At 45.7% G+C, this 17,736-nt stretch overlaps 1 long non-coding RNA gene and 1 other non-coding gene across 2 annotated transcripts; one reads left to right on the forward strand and one right to left on the reverse strand.

The window, feature by feature from the left end:
* Positions 1 to 439: 439 nt before the first annotated feature.
* LOC136793577 (uncharacterized) lies at positions 440 to 14,719 on the reverse strand. The gene is made up of 3 exons (XR_010839048.1): positions 14,363 to 14,719; positions 5,586 to 5,637; positions 440 to 726 (listed from the first exon to the last, which is right to left on the reverse strand). It is a non-coding gene; the product is annotated as an uncharacterized lncRNA (long non-coding RNA).
* A 230-nt stretch (positions 14,720 to 14,949) lies between these two features.
* On the forward strand, positions 14,950 to 15,068 carry LOC131751643 (5S ribosomal RNA). The gene has a single exon (XR_009334221.1). It is a non-coding gene; the product is annotated as a 5S ribosomal RNA (ribosomal RNA).
* Positions 15,069 to 17,736: the final 2,668 nt, after the last annotated feature.

The raw sequence follows: 17,736 nt of genomic DNA on the forward strand, positions 1-17,736 counted from the left end.
TAAAATGGTAAATTGTACGTTATATATATTTTACCACATTAAAAAAGAATCATGCACAAAATTATGAAAATAATGATGAATCATTGTTTTAAATTACTACGATTTGAGATGATTTGTGAGAAGACCTAGAACTGTACTTCAGGGGACTTCCCTGGTGGCACAGTGGTTAAGAATCCACCTGCCAGTGCAGGGGACATAGGTTCGAGCCCTGGTCCGGGAAGATCCCACATGCCACGGAGCAGCTAAGCCCGTGTGCCACAACTACTGAAGCCCGTGGGCCTAGAGCCTGTGTTCCGCAACAAGAGAAGCCACCACAATGAGAAACCCACGCACCGCAATGGGGAGTAGCCCCTGCTCGCCAAAAGCCCACACACTGAAGCCAAAACCCAACACAGCCAAAACACTTTTTTTTAATTAAAAGAAAAAAAAATTGCGCATTGGGGCAGAGCATCAGGAGCTCAGGATCGAGATGAGCTGCACGGAGACGGGCAGATGGGGCGGCCACTTCTTCCAGGTGCCACGGGACGGACAAGGTTGGACCGGTATCCCAAGCCCTCTCTCCATCTCCAACAGGCCCAGGTCTGCAAGACCGGTTTTGAATCCGGACGGGGTTTGCCTGTCCCTGGAGGGCAGGCTTCTGGGTGGAGGCGGATCCCAAGCTTGGTGTCCTGGAGCTCGAAGCTGTCAGGTGCTTTTCTGCAGGCTTTCGTTCTGGTTTCTTCAGCCCTATGCAAAACATACACACATCTACAGAGATAAGCATGCTGGTCCATACAATGGTCCAGCCCCCTGATTCACCCAGTCCCCGCTTAGCCACAATGCCCACTCCACCCTCAGCCCAGGCTACAACTAATCTACTTTTTGTCTCTAAGGATTTGCCTATTCTCCACGTTTCATAAAAAAGGGATATTACAAAAGCAAACAAACAAACAAAACTAGAATTGTTGCTGTTATATAGATCAATTATAGATTGCCCACCTATTTCATTCCTAAGGATACTGTGACCCATTAGCGTCCCTCCAATATCTTACAGTTCAAGACACTGTTGACTATTTAGTCTCAACCACCCATAAAAGTCACCAGTCCAACCGCTCTTTTGCTGGTTTCATAGTGCTTCTGGGATCCTGCCTCCTTCCTGCAAACCTGTCCTCCTCCCTGGGATCCTGCCTCCTTCCTGCAAACCTGTCCTCCTCCCTGGGATCCTATCCTACTCCCTGGGATCCTGTCCTCCTCCCTGGGATCCTATCCTACTCCCTGGGATCCTGTCCTCCTCCCTGGGATCCTATCATACTCCCTGGGATCCTGCCTCCTCCCTGGAATCCTGTCCTCCTCTCTGGGATCCTGCCTCCTCCCTGGGATCCTGTCCCCCTCCCTGGGATCCTATCCTACCCCCTGGGATCCTGTCCTCCTCCCTGGGATCCTATCCTACTCCCTGGGATCCTGTCCTCCTCCCTGGGATCCTATCATACTCCCTGGGATCCTGCCTCCTCCCTGGGACCCTGTCCCCCTCCCTGGGATCCTGCCTCCTCCCTGGGATCCTGTCCTCCTCCCTGGGATCCTGCCTCCTCCCTGGAATCCTGCCTCCTCCCTGGAATCCTATCCTCCTCTCTGGGATCCTGCCTCCTCCCTGGGATCCTGTCCTCCTCCCTGGAATCCTGTCTTCCTCCCTGGGATCCTGCCTCCTCCCTGGGTTCCTGTCCTCCTCCCTGGGTTCCTGTCCTCCTCCCTGAGATCCTATCCTACTCCCTGGAATCCTGTCCTCCTCCCTGGGTTCCTGTCCTCCTCCCTGGGATCCTATCCTACTCCCTGGGATCCTGCCTCCTCCCTGGAATCCTGTCCTCCTCCCTGGGATCCTGTCTTCCTCCCTGGGATCCTGCCTCCTCCCTGGGATCCTGTCCTCCTCCTTGGGATCCTGTCCTCCTCCCTGGGATCCTATCCTACTCCTTGGGATCCTGTCCTTCTCCCTGGGATCCTGCCTCCTCTCTGAAATCAGGGAGCACACTCAATGGCAGCATCTCCCACCAACCCTGGCCCCAGAGGACAGCAACCACAGAGCTCTTCTCTGCCTCCCAACAAACTGTTGACAATTTTCCCAATGTGTCAGTGAAGGGCTGCCCTCTGGCTCCCCAAGGAGGTGGGGTAAGGAGGGCGGAGATCACCATGATAAACCTATTTCAGCACATCTATCTCCCTGGCCTTCCGGTTCCTTCCTGAGAAGTCATGGCATCTTAGCCTTGCTGACTGTTGGTCACCCAAGCAAACAGCTGCTAAACCTCCCCCTGATAATCCAAACCACACGTCCCCTCCACCCGCACCCCCTCCTCCCTGGGCTGGCTCCAGAGGCCTGGCTGACTGGCAGGCCAAGTCTTCGCCTGAGTCTCCATGCCTGTCTCTCTGCAGAAAAGGACTCAAAGGGAAAGGACACTGAGGGGGTTTGTGCCTTACACAAGATAAAATTTCATAATAGGATATGCAGCTTGCTTTTCCTGGGGGAGGATTGAGTCCTACAATAAATATGAAGGTGCTGACATATCTCTGTGCTTTCAACAGGCTTGATCACAGCTGCCCCGCTTTTTGAAAGACAAGGACATAGAGTGCTCAGCAGGCAGGAGACAGGCGAAATGTTTATCTTTTTTTACACTTTTTTTGGCTGTGCAGCTCGTGGGATCTTAGTTCCCCGACCAGGGATCGAACCCAGGCCCCTGGCAGTGAGAGCACCAAGTGCTAACCACTTTTATTTTTACTGCATCTGTCTGGGCTGTGTTTTCAGTGATGCCCATGGGTCTAGGGCCTGGCAGTGTGGTCCTGAGGCAGCTCGGATCATTACACTGTCAGTCAGATTTGGCAAGAATATGTAGAACACAGATTTAAAACTTCAAGGGCATTTATGCCCCCTTCTTATTTCCTAAGAGTTATTATTTCTTGGTGGGAATGTAAATTGGTGCAGCCACTATGGAGAACTGTATGGAGGTTCCCTAAAAAACTAAAAATAGAACTACCATACGACCCAGCAATCCCACTCCTGAGCACATACCCTGAGAAAACCACAATTTGAAAAGATACATGCACACCAATGTTCATAGCGGCACTATTTACAATAGCCAGGTCATGGAAACAACCTAAGTGCTCACTGGCAGACGAATGGATAAAGAAGATATGAGATAGATAGATAGATAGATAGATAGATAGATAGATAGATAGATAGAGATAGAGATATAATGGAATATTAGTCATAAAAAAAGAATGAAATAATGTCATTTGCAGCTACATGGATGGACCTAGAGATTATCATACTAAGTGAAGTAAGTCATAAAGGAAAGACAAATATCATAATATCATTTACATGTGGAATCTAGAATATGACACAAATGAACTTATTTAAGAAACAGAAACAGACTCACAGACATAGAGGACAGACTTGTGGTTGCCAAAGAGGAGGGAGGTCGGGGAGGGGTGGATTGGGAGGTTTGGGTTAGCAGATGCAAGCCATTGTATATAGGATGGAAAAACAACAAGGTGCGACTCTATACAGAACTATATTCAATATTCTGTGATAAATCATAATGGAAAATAATATGAAAAAGAATATATATATATATAACTGAATCACTTTGCTGTACACCTAAAGCTAACACAACATTGTAAATCAACTATGCTTCAATTAAAATAAATAAATAAACTTTATTAAAAAGTGTTATTATTTCTTTTTTGCCAACTTCCCCTATTTATTAACCTCATCAATAATGTCAGTCATTACTTTTAGCATGGGAATGATAAAAGATAAAATCTAAAAATCTGTATGTGTGTCAGACAATAAACTATTAAGAAGAGAAAGACAGGAAGTAAAGTAAAGAAAAGAAGAGCAAGAAATAGAAAAGAAGACAAGCCAAGTTAAAGTGAATTTTCAGATATAAAAAAATCATGAATCACAAAGCACCTTTCTTCCAAGGGGAGAGAAAAACACGTAATAGAAATTTTCTTTTCAGTTTAATTCTTCTGCTAGTGAATAAGAAATAGAAAAAAAAAGACACAGGATCTAATAATTGGAACTCTCTTCTGAGCACAAGTTAATTTCCTTAGCTGAGAAGCAGCCTCAGAGTAAATGTTTCTAAGAGACAGTGTTTTTAAAAACATGTTTTATAGTTTTCATATAAAATACATGAAATAATGCAGGAATTTTGAAAAATAAAGAAAAGCAGGGGAAAAAATAACCCAAATTGCAACTTCTAACAAAACCACTGTTAGCTTTTTCAAAACAGGCTTTTTGATTACTCTCTATTTTCCTAAATTCCAAATGTCTGCTCTTGCCACGTTCCCTTGCTTTAATTTATTACAACTTCTATTACTCCTTTTGCTTCTATTCATGTCTTGAGAAACTGAGGTGCAGAATAATTTTTATAAGGCTGCACTAAGCGAGTAAGACAAAAAACAGGTCACTCTCCTAGTCATAAAACAGATCAGTAATAAAATGGTCTCTTGTATCCACATGTAGGTCCAGAAACCTTGGCCTGGTTACTGAAGCTGGTGGTAACAGTATCTACTCAGTTGCTGAAATCAGCTTGTGGGAAGAGATCCAGCAGGGCTGAGGAGAGGGCGTCCTCCCAGCTGACACCAGAGCTGAGCAAACAGTTTCTGGAAGGAAACATCCGTCCTGGGCAATCTGAAATGGGTGTGGAGCGATGGAAAAAACACGAAACTGCAAATTCTGAGATATGGTCTGGCACTGAGTAGATTTATGGTCTAGCCTAAACTGATTTGTGAAACACAGACTATATATGGGAGAAACCTTTGAACTTTCATGTAGAAAAATTGTTTCCTTCAGCTCTAAAATCCTATTATTCTAATGCTTTCATTGCATTTGTCACCAATCCTTGGAGGAAAAAGGAATATTACCTTGGTAATAGGTAATGTTAACTTTAAAAATCACCTTTGGCAAACAACAAGAACCTACTATATAGCACAGGGAACTATACTCAATACCTTGTAATAAAGTATAATGGAAAAGAACCTGAAAAAGAATATACACACACACAAACACACACACACACACACACAAAACTGAATCACTTTGCTGTACACTCAAAATTAACACATTGTAAATTATACTTCAATTTTTAAAAATAATAGAAAATAAATAAATAAGTCTTATTTGATGATCTCACTTATGTGTGGAATATTTTAAAAACTAAAACAATAAAAGTGAGCTCGTAGATGCACAGAACATCTAGAAGTGGCTGCTAGAAGTGGAGATGGTGGGGGTGAATAAAATGCGGGAATGTTGTCCAAAGATACTAAATACTTTTTTTTTTGGCCGCGACCAGACTTGCAGGATCTTAATTCCGCTACCAGGGATCGAACCCGGGTTCTTGGGCAGTGAAAGCACCATGTCCTAACTGCCAGGGAATTCCTAACTGCTAGCTATAAAGTAAATAAGTCCTGGGGGTGTCACGTACAGCATGATGACTACAGTTAATTATACTGTTTTGCATATTTGAAAGTTGCTGAGAGAATAGCACTTTAAAGTTCTCATCAGGAGCAAAAAATTTTTGTAACTATGTATGGTGAAGGATATTAACTATACTTACTGTGGTGATCATTTCTCCATGTATACAAATATCAAATCCTTATGCTGTGTACCTGAAACGAATACAGTGTTATATGTCAGTTACATCTCAATAAAAAATAAATATTTTAAAAATCAGCTTTGTTAGCTACACAGTTGTCAATTAGCCTAAAATTAATTATTAACTTGATGATGTGACTTCTACAGCTGAGCTGGATATCAATGTCCTTTTCCTTGAATATCTTTTAATATTTTCCTTTAACACACTTCAAGCCCATTAAATCCTATCTGGGAATCAGATCAAATTTAAATTCTTAAGTGCTTGAAGTTTACCAGCCTAGAAACCTACTGTTGATGGCAGGTGGATGGGCTAAGACGAGTTCACGATGAGTGAGCACTACCAAGCCATGTAACCCAAGTCAGGCATGAACACAAATTGTAAACAAAAACACCTTCACTTGAACCTGTTTTCATAATGATTGTTGTTATTGAAAAGCTTTGATTTATTGTTTTATTGTTTTTATTAACACATGGATTAATAACTCATAGGGTTAATTATTACTGAAGGGAATGATGGTTTATCTTGTTCAACTTTCTGTATTTAAAAAAGCCTGGGGCTTCCCTGGTGGCGCAGTGGTTGAGAGTCCGCCTGCCGATGCAGGGGACACGGGTTCGTGCACCGGTCCGGGAGGATCCCACATGCGGCGGAGCGGCTGGGCCCGTGAGCCATGGCCGCTGAGCCTGCGCGTCCGGAGCCTGTGCTCCGCAACGGGAGAGGCCACAACAGTGAGAGACCCGCGTAATGCAAAAACAAAAACAAAAAAGCCTGGACCCTCCTTACTGGACACTGAGTGAAACTTACATGAGTAGTCAGGGGCACTGCTGGACGTGGGCTATGGGTGTTCCTGAAAAGTTATACACAAATCCAATTTTTGCAAATTCAGTATATATTTTATAATGTGTTAGGAGAGCTTGATAATTTAAAGGAGCTGTTCAGAGAAAACTTTAACAACACTCTTTGGTTATGTAAATACTCTTCCCCTAATTATTTTTCTTTTGAAGATTTGATTTTTACAGATATCTGATTTTGTTACATCCACAAATGTTGTAAAGCTGTTGTAAAACTGATTTCGGAATCAGTAGGAAAAAAAAATTTAAACAACAGAGAACAAAAGAACAAGAAACAAAAGACTCTAATCAAGAAACAAAGATCTGGACTTCCCTGGTGGCGCAGTGGTTAAGATTCTACATATTCTTGCCAAATAAGAATCCACCTGCCAATGCAGGGGACAAGGGTTCGAGCCCTGCTCCAGGAAGATCCCACACGCCACGGAGCAACTAACCCCGTACGCCACAACTACTGAGCCTTTGCTCTAGGGCCCGTGAGCCACAACTACTGAGCCCTCATGCCACAACTACTGAAGACCACGCACCTAAGAGCCCATGCTCCGCAACAAGAGAAGCCACCGCAATGAGTCCACACATCACAGCGAAGAGTAGCTCCCGCTCGCGGTAAAGCCCATGCACAGCAACGAAGACCCAACGCAGCCAAAAATAAATTAATTAATTTAATAAATAAATAAATAAAATAGGACTCCTGTTTAAAAAAAAAAAAAAAATCTCTATTCTCTGTGCCTAGGCAGAGTCTTCCTTAGGTACTGGGGAAGGGAGGGTGTAGGTGGCAGGTAAAAGGCAGGGTCTTCTGTGATATTTTGAGCTGGGGTAGAGGTGGAGACAGGGTATGGTAGCAGATAAGAATAACATGTGGATAATTAGAAAATAAAAGATTTCATAAAGCCCTTGAGTAGTTTAAAATTTTTTAGCCTTTAATAATGGATCACTGTGAGAGAGGGGTCAGCGTCACAGCTGCATGAGAAGCTCCCGTTGTCTCTCCCCTTCATCCTACAACTAGTAAAACATCCACAACTCAGCAAAGGCACCTCTGCCCGGCACACTGGGACTCTGGAGAGCTCCACACATCTGTGCACCTGAAGGCGTGTGGACGGGACACACAGAGAGGGCAGAACCGCGGGAACAACGGAGGTGGTGCCCACCACGCCTGCCGCCAGCCACAGCGGCACCCGTGGCCACAGGGAACTGGGCAGTGGTGGTGGCAGGGCCCACCACCCCAGTCCCTCCAGCTTCGGCAGCACCCGCCAACCCAGCCCCCCACCCAAGGAGAAGTCACCTGCAACCCCAGTTCCCCCTTTCTCTCACTCCCTCCCATGCCGTGGCGGTGGTGCCCGCCCCCAGCGACCCCACACGTGGCAGAGGCACCCACCATCGCAGTGCCCCCAGCAGCGACACCAGTGACACCCGCAGCAGCAGGGCATCAGCGACACCAGTGACACCCGCAGCAACAAGGGCACCTACAACACCTCTGGCAGAGGCTGGTAAGTGCCAATTCTCAAATATAACCAGAGGCAGAGCCGGTAGTGAAGCCAAAATATTGTGCTCCATCGCCACCTACTGGGAAACCAAAGAAAGGCCTCGAATTAAGAACCTGTTAAATTGTGAGAATGAACATAAAAAAAGATTTACTTAAATAGGAAAGGTGTTGGCTATTTCAAATGCACTCGCAAAGGAACCACTCATCAAGCATCATGAAAAACCGTGGTAACGCGATATCACAGAAAGAAAATGACAATTATCCAGAAACCAAACAAAGTCACAGGAGTTTGTGATCTCACTGATAGAGAATGCAAAATAGCTGTCATGAAGAAACTTAACAAGCTACAAGAAAACTCAGAAAGGCAGTTCAATGAGCTCAGGAGCAAAATTAATGAACAGAAAGAATACTTTACCAAAGAGGCTGAAACTCTAAAAAGAATCAAACAGAAATTCTGAAGCTAAAGAACTCAATAAAGGAGATGAGGAATGCATAAGAAAGTACTGGAAATAGAGCAGACCACATGGAAGAGAGAATTATGAGCTCGAGGATAGAAATCTAGAAATGATTCAGGTAGAAGAGGAGAGAGAATGAAGATTTCTTTTTTTTAAACTTATTTATTTTTATTTATTTATTTTAGGCTGTGTTGGGTCTTCATTACTGCGTGCGGGCTTTCTCTAGTTGAGGTGAGCAGGGGCTACTCTTCATTGCTGTGCACGGGCTTCTCATTGCGGTGGCTTCTCTTGTCGAGGAGCACAGGTGGCTTCTCTTGTCTCCTGCATTGGCAGGCAGATTCTTAACCACTTCACCACCAGGGAAGTCCCCAAGTCCCCTAAATTGTGACTTTTGACAGTTTTAATATAACATGTCTTGGAGAAGGTCTTTTTGCATTGAGGTAACTAGGAGTTCTCTTAGCTTCATGGACTTGTGTATCCAGTTCCTTCCCCAGTTTGGGAAGTTCTCAGCTATTAATTCTTTAAATAATCTCTCTGCTTCTCCCTCTCTCCTCATTCTGGGATATGCATTTTCCTTATGTTGCCTCTTCTGATGGAGTCAAATAGTTCTTGTAGAATTTCTTCATTAAAAAAAAAAGTCCTCAGGACCTCGCTTGTGGTACAGTGCTTAAGAATCCGCCTGCCAATGTAGGGAACATGGGTTCGATTCCTGGTCCGGGAAGATCCCACGTGCTGCAAAGCAACTAAGCCCGTGCACCACAACCTTAACGTTTGTTATAAGGTTAAATTTGTGCTAATAAAAATTATTCTTTAGATGAAAAGTGACTACTGGAATTCCCTCGAGGTCCAGTGGTTAGGACACCGCGCTTTCACTGCCGAGGGCGGGTTCGGATCCCTGGTCGGGAAACTAAGATCCTACAAGCCATGCAGCACGGCCAAAGAAGGCCCTAGAGCTCTGCATCTGTTTTCTAGAAGAGCACTGAGTGCGAGTATGTGAGCAAGCGTCGTCCTTGCCGCTGGCTTGAGTTTAAGGACCTCCTTCCATGTGTGTGCACACACATGTGTTTACTTATGTTGATTGACTCCCTCATGGTGGTGGTTTAGCCTTTGGTGTACATTCACTGCAAAGAACTGAGAAGGAAAGAGCTCAGTTATATAATTAAACAAATTCATATTAATCGCAAAATCCATATTCTTTGGAAAAGTGGAAACACAAATATGTAAAGTCACTCAGAGATGAACAGTTTCCTAGCGTCCACTGGTTAGTAATCACTGTGCTAAAGTTGAAAATAGGGAGTTTCAAGTGCATTTTTCTGTCTCTCCTTCTCTCTTGGTTGTCATATTTTTAAATTCACGTTCCACGTTGAAAAATAACAATAAAACTTACCACCTCTTTGTTTCTTAAGAGAAAGACTGTAAGACATCTATGCTGGGGATGAAGAAGGATCCTGTGCGATTAAGTCATCATAGACTGTTCCAGAAGGATGTGGAGCTGGCCCATGAGGAGCAGGCCCTCTTGTCCTATGAGTCAGTTTTTGCATCAGCTTTTTCCTAAAATAGAACCCATCCTAAAGGAGACACCCTAGGAGGTAAGAGTTCGTGTTCTCTCTTGGGTTCTCCTTTGTCATTCCTCTGAAACAATGACTTTCTCGAGAGTCTTATTAAAGGTGTTAATGTTTAGGCAAAACAGATCTCTCCTTTCCTGTAAACAGCCCTGTGCGTCCACTTTCAAGCTGCTGGGAGAGACGATATTGACCATGTTAAGTCCTGCACAGAGATGGCTCTGCCCTGACCAGCAGTTTCTATTTCCACTGGGAAGTTATCTCAACTTTGTCAGAAGGACCCATTTACACTCTGCTGAATTCCTCTAGTGATGTTTCATTCCTCTTATTCACTAGTGCTCTGGACAACTGTCCAGCTGGGGGAGAGACCCCCCTCTTCACCCAGCTTTGCTGAGGATACAGGGTGGTGTCACTTGCTGTCAGTTGGGTCAAATTTCTGATAAGGATCTTTTTTTTTTAAGGATCTTTATTCAGGTTTTAATTTAAGCACCAGGTCTTCAGAGAGGGTGCCACGTCCTTGTACCACATTCCTCTATCCCAACCCCGTCGCCCCAGTCTTGCCATGCATTGTCTACTTACTGACCTGCTGACATCCTCAGAAGCAGAGACTTTGTTTACCCCCGTTGCCAAGAGGGTGCTGGGCCCCAGGACGGGCTCACATTTGACCAGAGGCCTGCTGCGCACTGACGGGAGGTTTCTGAAAGCCCGTAGGCTCATGAACCTCATGCTAACACTCTGGAGACATTATTTAATCAAGCACCTCAGTACCCTTTTGATTTTCAGTTTTAAGGACACAAGAGTGGATCACATCTTTTAGGCATCAGCACGACTCTGAGAGAATTCTGGGTAGAAATGCATTTTATAATTAAGTGGCTAAAATGTCTTTCACGTTTAGGACCTTATACCCTTCCCCCTACTGCATAGTCATGCCATATTATCAGCTTTAGGGAAAATATCTGTAAGGTAGACATGACAAAATGTAAGTCTAACAACTGAAAGACTCAATCTAAGTTAAAATTTTACTCAAACAAGGTAAGGCCTTTTAATTCTACTGTAACAATAAGTTTTCACAAGTTCCAAAGTTCTGAACCAGAGACATGGCCCAGCGAAAGCTGGTGAACAGCCTCTGTCTCTCCGCACAGCCTGCAGGAAGAACGCTCAGAGGCTCAGTTGTGCTGGCTCTCCGAAAGAAAATTGATGAGAGCTTTTGTTTTCCAAGTTAAACGTTCTGTCTTAAAAAAGCACAGAGGCTTTTAATGAAAGAAACACAGACCACCAAGACTTTCTGGGCTGAGATGCTCACCCTGACCCTTCCCTGTGTCACTGAGGACAGCACCTAAGAGGCCAGGACCAGAAGAGGGAGGAAGCCACTGGCCCTACTCTGGTCGTGAACCACCCGTGTAGCACCTGTAAAAGCTACACCTGCAAGTGTTGAAGCAGCCACGGGTCCTGTTGTGTGGGAACTGCCAGGGCTGGGGACCAGGGTACCTGCACTATGATCTCTGAGATTCAAGTCCATTGTAGGAGAAACTCCTGTTTCTCCAAGGCTGGTTAAGCCTAGAGAACATGCCTGCTGTCTTCCTAATCTGCAGTGTCCACACAGACATGTCACCACCCTGACATCCCCCAGGAACGCCCACTCCCCAGATGGTGGGTCTCAGATACCACCACGCTGCAGGCTCCTCACCAATCTGCCCCAGCCACCACCACTCCCTGACACACCTGATGCCCAGAGTGCCTGGGTTCCTGAGGTTCTCTGACCTTGTCATGTTTGAGACTAGGACAGAAAGGCAGAAGAGGAAACAGGTGACCCTGTGCTGGTGGCTTCCAGGCTTAGGCAGAGGCTGGGAGGGAAATCAGGGAGGTCAAGCTCAGTGAGAGCAGGAATGAGCAACCCACAGATCGAGAGAACAAACTAGTGTTAACCAGTGGGGAGAGGGAAGGGGAAGGGGGAGGGGCAAGATAGGGGTAGAAGATTCATAGGTACAAACCACTATGTATGTATAAAATAAATAAGCTACATTATACAACACAGGTAATATAGCCAGTATTTTGTACTAACTTTTAAAAAAATTTATTGGAGTATAGTTGATTCACAATTTGTGTTAATTTCAGGTCTACCGCAAAGTGAATCAGTTGTACATATACATATATCCACCTTTTTTGTTTTTCCAGATTCTTTTCCCATATAGGTTCATTAGAGAGTACCGAGTGGCGTTCCTTGTGCAATCACAGCAGGTCCTTATTAGTTATCTATTTTATATATAGTAGTGTGTGTATATGTCAGTCCCAGTCTCCCAATTTATCCCTCCCCCACCCTGATCTCCTGGTAACCATAAGTTAGTTTTCTACATGCGTGCCTCTGCTTCTGTTTTGTAAATAAGTTCATTTGTACCTCCCTTTTTTTAAGATACCACATATAAGTGATATCATATGACATTTGTCTTTCTGTGTCTGACTTACTTCACTCCATATGGCAATCTCTAGGTCCATGCATGTTGCTGCAGATGGCATTATTTCATTCTTTTTTTAATTTCTAAGTAATATTTCATTGTATACATATAGCACACCTTCTTTATCCATTCCTATGTTGATGGACATTTAGGTTGCTTCCATGTCCAGGCTATTGTAAATAGTGCTGCAATGAACATTGAGGTGTATAATAACTTCAAATGGAGTATAATCTATTAAAATTTTGAATCATTATTGTACACCTGAAACATATAGTATTGTAAATCAACTATACCTAAATTTAAGAAAGAAAGAAAAGAAATAAGCAACCCAGATGATGGGCAAATATGGAGGTGCAGCTGCTGAGATGTGATGCATTTCATGGATTCTAAGACAAATCTGTTTTTATAATTTAGTATCTCTGAAATCGGGATATGTCTCATAATAATGATCTCTGAGTACTCTGCTATCATTTAATTGGAACTATTTTTAAGTGACAAGGCAAAGTCACGTGGGTAAATGGTTCCACATGACACTTGTTTTACTAAAAATAGTACTGATAAGGGGAATATAATATGTGATCAGTGAAAACACAGGTCAACTTCAGAGAAATAAGTCAAAATTAGAGGGAAGAGGCGAGGCCCAGGCCAGAGGAGAGGCCTGGAGCAAGGACTGCACGTGAGTCAAAAGCCAGAAGACCCAAGAGGGGCTCACAAAGGCCAGGACAAACGCCTCGCGTGGAGGCTAGCGACCACAGCCCCTGCATGCTTCTGCCTGGATGTAAATGTTTCCAAGAGTCAATGCCACTTTGGAAAGAAGGCCTTTTCTTCCTCCAGCCTATTTATTCACACCTTTCAAACTCTTTCATCAACGTTAAGTCCTTGCAAAATTCCTGACTCCCCAGGTAGTTACTAATCCCTTGCTCTGGGCTTCCAGGATTCTTTAATGATGTATGATACTTTTTGCAATTATTTACTTTTACATCACACTTCAATGAACACCTGTTCCCAGAATGTGGTCAGAGCGTCAATACTGGCTCTGAAACAGTGTGTCAAAATGAACAACAGTAACATTTGAAGCAATTTCACACGTGAATCGATTACAACCTCCTGTCAAAAGTTTATTTCACTCTGACTGCAAAGAAACTACTTGCAACACGGACAGTTCAAACATTTCCTACTGCTGGAGAGCATCTGAGAACTGCAAAATGAACAAAGAAAAATCTCAGGTTACAACACAAGAGGGGACCACTGGTCATAAGGTGACAAACGGAATCTCAAGATGGATGGTGTGCTGGGTGGGGGACAGATCACAGGAGTGTGGGTGAATCTCATTCAAACAAGAGCTGCTAGTTTCAAAAGCTTCCAACCGTTCAGTCATCCACCACTTTACTACAGATGATACAGACGTCACGAAAGGAACAACAAATATTGATCCACAGCCAACGCCTAAGAACCACTAAGATCTGAGCAGCAATCAGTATGTAGGATGAAGTGTCAAGCACGGAACCACCTGGAGAATCTAGGTTGCAAAAGAGACGAAAAATCGGAAACACGAGGGCCCTCTGGAACGATGCCTAAGTTGGGCCTCCTTGGTAACTGGACGGTAGACCGCCTGGGAATACCGGGTGCTGTAGGCTTTTTGCCTCCCGCCCCGCCTTCCCCTTTAGTCGCCCGCGGCCGAGGCCGCCTCCGCCCCCGCCCGGCACCAATGCCGGCCCCGCCTCCTCCGGCCCCTCCCACCACAGCGCGCCAGAGGGGGCGCTCCCCGCCGGCCATGCGGCCAGAAGGTGTCCCTGGAAGGCGGCCACACCCCAGCTGCTCCCGGGGTGGCTGGCCCGGACCCAGACTCCGCCACAGGCCCGAGTGCCGGCCGTGCGGCCCGCGAGCCCCTCGACCAACACCTGGCGGCCCCCACTAGCGCCCAGACCCGGCGCAGCCACCTGTCTGCCCGTGTGTCTCTCCACAGCTCTCTCCGGAAAAAGAGCCCCTCCGCTGTTTCGCCACGGCCGGAGTCGGGAGCGGGAGCGGGGACCGGGGTCGCTTCCCCGGACCTGCCGGCCACCCGGGGCGGGGTCCTGTGCTCGGCGGGTGGCGTGGGGGCGAGGGTGGCCTTGCTGGGGCTAAGGGGCCGTGCCGACTCAATGGTGGCTCCCAGTGGCTTCGGGCCAACTGCTGTCGGGCAGGAGTGCCGGCCCGGGCTGCGGCTAGGCTGCACCTAGCGCCGCGTGAGCGGGCAGGAGGGATGCCCAAGGGACCGCGGGCCCCGGGCCCTGAAGCTTCCGGGGCCATGTCCCTGTGAGCGAAGTGCGGGATCTGGGGCGGGGCGCCAAGCGCCGAAGGGTTTGCTCGGTCCCACCCGCCCTGGGCTGGGAGGTCGCCAACCCTTCCGCCACCTACCCGAGGCCTCCGTTCCCCTGCCTGGGCGGGGGGCGGGGCCCTGCCGGGGCGGGCTGGGCGCCGGGGTGGCGGTAAGGCGCAAGCGCCAGCGAAGTTATGCCTCTAGAGGGAGTCCGCCGCCTCTGCTCTCGTCTACGGCCATACCACCCTGAACGCGCCCGATCCCGTCTGATCTCGGAAGCTAAGCAGGGTCGGGCCTGGTTAGTACTTGGATGGGAGACCGCCTGGGAATACCGGGTGCTGTAGGCTTTTTGCCTCCCGCCCCGCCTTCTCCTTTAGTAGCCCGCGGCCGAGGCCGCCTCCGCCTCCGCCTCCGCCGGACACCCCTGCAGGCCCCACCTCGTCAGGCCCCTCACACCACAGCGCGCGCCGGAGGAGGGCGCTCCCCTCCGGCCTGGCCCGGCCCAGGCGACCAGAATGGGGCCCTGGAAGACAGTGGCACACCAGACACTCCGGGGGGTGGCTGGCCCGGACCCAGACTCCGCCGCAGGGCCGGTGCCAAGATACACGTCCTTGAGTGGAAGTGCCGTATGCTCTGTAGCTGTGTTGTATTGCTTAAAGGGTATGCATTTGCTTACCAACCTCACCAATCATCTCGGCCACAAGAGTATCCAGCCTTATGTTTCTTCCAGCTGTGGGTCTAGATGTGGGCAATCTAGGTTTCATCACAGCCCCTGAAAGAATTTTGTAAGAATTTCTCTCTCTTTCACTATGTTTGTTTTTTTATTTTTATTTTTTTGTAATTTATTTTTTGATGGGTTTTGGCTGAGTTTCAATGCTGTGTTTATGCCGTTTTACACCCAGTTGATTCACTTAGAGAGAGATATCAATAAATACTTTTTAAGATTCTTACTACACAGATATATTCTTCTGTGGTGAATAGGGTGTGTTGAGTCCAGTTCACTGAGCAACGAGTAGGTCATGTCTATTACATATTTGGTTTATGGAATGGTATCTGTGCTAACTTGAAACTCATTTTATGCATCACCCCACCTCACCTTTCCCCTTAAACAGCCATAAGTGTGTTTTGTAAAAGCGTGACTCTGTTCTGTTTTGTAATTCAGTTCATGTGTAGCGATTTTTCGAAACCCCCTATAAGTGATATGTTATAAGTTTCTTTTTCTCTCTGACTTATTTTACTTAGCATCATCGTACCTAAATATACTCATTATGCTACTCGTAGCCTTATGATATTGATTTCATGGCTGAGTTATATTCCATTGTACATAAGTACCACAACTTGTTTACCCATTTTTCTCTTTCCTGGGATATTTACGATGTACCCGAGTCGAGGTTCTTGTAAACCGAGCAGCCCTAAACTTAGAGGTGCCTGTGTCCTGTCGATTTTTGGTTTTCCGAATATATACGCGCATGAGTGGAAGTGCCCTATGCATTGTAGCTCTGTTTTTTAGATGTTTTAGGAAACACCATACACTATTCCAGAGTGGCCGTTGGCAATTTACATCCCATCCATCAGTGTAACAAGGCTCCCTTTTCTCCATGGTCTGTCCTGCATTTCTGGTTTTTACACTTTTCCAGGATGGCCCTTTTGACAGATGCGAAGTGAGACTTCTTTGTAGTGCTGATTTGCATTTCCTGCTTGTTTAGTTGGCCAAAAAGGGCGTCTGTGTTTTTTCCTAAATATATTTAGGAAAAATGCATATGCCCTTTTTGGCCAACTGCATCATTGGCGAAGTACTGCCGCTTTTCATGCTCTTTAAAGGCAACTCCAAATCTACCTCTTGAAAACTGTTTCCTGCAATTCTGCCTTGCTTTCAAATCCTTTTCGTTGCCTTACCTCAGTATATTTTTGGAAGATGGTTATCATTTATAACCCTGCAGGTTTGTGAATTGCAGTGCCCCTGAGCTCCATTTTTAAGTCCCCCTTTTGGGAACTGGCCACAAAACCGCAGGACTGCTTCAGGCCATATTCTTGTTCCAGGGGACAGGCTGAGCCTTTGGTTAATTCTTCTTCCTGATTGGAAATTAGAGTGACATGTGCCTGTCCACTCACCTACAGCTAGTCTCTCATTGGTTCCCCCTCTTCCCGTTCATCCTCTGGACAAATTCCTAACTGTACGAAACAGGAGGTTAAACATGCTGATTCTGCAAGTGGGGAGCTTGTTAGAAAAGAGGCAGCAGGGGTGAACCCGACTACCAGGAGATGACGTGTCTTTTCCAAACTCTTCTTGATCAAATGGTGTACCATCTTCTGGGTGTCAGGCATGTTTTAGCTGTAGGTAGAGTCCCTTTCATGTAAGGAGAACACCAGGGATTTTTCCAAATCAGTGTCTCCCCGAACCCCAAATTGGGAAATTTTTAAGCTACGGGTATATGTATGTTTATTAAGGGCCTTGGGCAGTAGGCACAGTCCAAGCTTTAGATGATTGAAATCTTCAGGGTCAGAAGCGCTGACCATCGGCCTCCCTTGGGGTACATTGTATCTGTCATTGATAGATGATGTCAATAAAAATATCTATTCGTTTTCAGATTATTCCGCTTCTAGGTTATTACAAAATATTGAGTGTAGTTCCCTGTGCTATACAGTAGTTCTGTGTTTATGATCTATTTTATACATAGCAGTGTGTACGTGTTAATCCCAAACTGTTACTTTATCCCTCCCTGCACCTTTCCCCTTTGGTAATAATAAATTATAAGATTTTATGCTTCTCAGAAATGGGGGAGCTGAAAGAGAGGTATCATTTTCAATGGAAAAGCATTCAAAACTATATTGAAGCTTCAGCCAAGATTATTAGATGTACATCCTTGGAAAGAAATCACTTCATTTCTCTAATGTTGACCTGACAAATAAGACAAACCCCTTCACTGAACTTGCTTATACAAAAGTGATGGAAATATCAAATGGAAGTGTTGGAAACATCTTATTTTACCCGAGCCTTATATACGGCTCTAGGTT

This window comes from Kogia breviceps, chromosome 2 (genome assembly GCF_026419965.1).
Source record: "Kogia breviceps isolate mKogBre1 chromosome 2, mKogBre1 haplotype 1, whole genome shotgun sequence".
NCBI classification, from domain to species: domain Eukaryota; kingdom Metazoa; phylum Chordata; class Mammalia; order Artiodactyla; family Physeteridae; genus Kogia; species Kogia breviceps.